This window comes from Mandrillus leucophaeus, unplaced genomic scaffold (assembly GCF_000951045.1).
Source record: "Mandrillus leucophaeus isolate KB7577 unplaced genomic scaffold, Mleu.le_1.0 Scaffold748, whole genome shotgun sequence".
Lineage (NCBI taxonomy): Eukaryota > Metazoa > Chordata > Mammalia > Primates > Cercopithecidae > Mandrillus > Mandrillus leucophaeus.
In genome coordinates, this window is record NW_012108119.1 from 589,461 (window position 1) to 591,390 (window position 1,930).

Genomic DNA, 1,930 nt, shown 5'->3' on the forward strand with positions numbered 1-1,930 from the left:
TACAACACGTGGCTGAATGAATTCTCTCTCTTCCTCCCTAGAAATTATCATTTATTTAAATTTAAAAATATGTTTTCTTATTACTATGTGAGCAAAAGCCTACCATGTCCTAAATTTTGACGGGAGATGACTATTCTTACTGTTTGATGTGAATTTTTTTTTAATTCCAACATCTCTCTTCCATGTATATTAAAGGTTTCTTAAAATTTGTATTGTAAATTTTTAACTTTCAAGAGTAATATTTATTTTACCTGTTTTATATAGTCCTTAATGTCATTCCATAGTCTAATGGGCACTGGTAAATATTAGTTCATTCTTGCATTTTTTAAAGAAACATATTATAACAAGTACCTTAAAATGAATAGGATTAAATGTTTCCTCTTCTTGTATGAAACAAAATATGGCACGAACAGGCATAAAGTTTCTGAAATCATCAAATGTATAGGAATAAAAGAGTATTTTAACTGCTACCATAAGCAGGTTCATTAAATAAAAATATTAGTCAAAATTTAAGATGCATTTGAAAATGTGGGAGTTTTAGAGTTAATTTCACAACAATAACACCAACTTGTTATTAATTGAACTTTCTTATTTTGCTATAGGACATTTGCTTCTATGATACTCTCTACCTGTTGTTTGTGTATCCATCTATATCTATATATCTATCACCTAGCTATCTCTATAAGTCATCGTGTAGGTTTCTTAATGTAGTGTGTTTCCTTTGAAACATTTAGTCATTTGAACTACATCTTAATAGTTGCTTCCCTTAGTAGGATATAGAACAGAATAAAATGCTTTGCACTGAAATTATCGTTCTCTGTGGACAGAACATTTTTCATGTACTTCTAATAAGACAACAGTATGAGATGCATATAATGACTTTGTAATGGAAATAATCTGTATCTCATAACAACTAAGCAAGCAGAACCATCAATATCATCCCCAAAATAGAGATAAACATTTCTTTCTTTCAAATATACTACATGAATTAATATGTTTCAGTTGCCTAGCATTGAATCTAATATACAAACTTCCTTGGATACAAGTACCTTTATATCTTGGCCTGAGAATGCTGAATCAGGCAAAATGAGTTTTTTGATGCAGAAAAGATTTATACTTATGTAATTGCATTTTATTCCACCCGCTAATTTCTACTTTCTAATCCTAGAAGACTACTCAGTTGAACATCCATTTTAGTTTCTCTTATATTCAATTTTAGGATGCATTTGTTTAGTCTTAGCTTATTTAACACTTTTTTTTTTTGAGTAAGATGGTTTTAATTGCCTATTTGAATTTTAAATGAGACCACTGTTCCAAGAGTAATAAAGAATATGGCTTGAGTAGGTAAGACTATTTTTTCTTGCCAATTTCTGTAGGTTGGTGGCAGCAAAATGCATATTTTGATCAGAAGCAGCATATAAAGGGGTCCCTAATCGATAAGGAATTTACTTGTCCAAACCTGTAAGTGTCAGTTACTTCTGTTACGGAATACATTAGCTAAAGTAGAATAGATATCAAAATTGCTTTATATCCTCCTAAGGGTGCTAGCCGTGGTCAAATGAGCCAGTTGTGCTCCAGTCCTTATCCTTAGGGAATTTTACCTACAGCCACCTTCATAGGATTCATTTCCCATTGTCATTGGGTACAATTTGGTTTTGTCACATTAATCATTGTATCAGTTCACAAGGAAAGTGGTATCTCTCAGCACTTTGATGCATGGCCTGAACACCTACACGCTTGTTCATTTTATGAACTCAGGAAGTTCGCTATAGAGAGAAAATATATGCTTTATGACTACAGCCTTCATCTGACCTGGCACCTGGAGGCTGCTGCTCCTGCTGCCTTTCTTACTTCTCCTTCTCCTCCACTCCTTCATCTGCTTCCTTTTCCCTCTCCCTTCCCTTTCCATTCCTCTTTCTTTTCTGCCTCC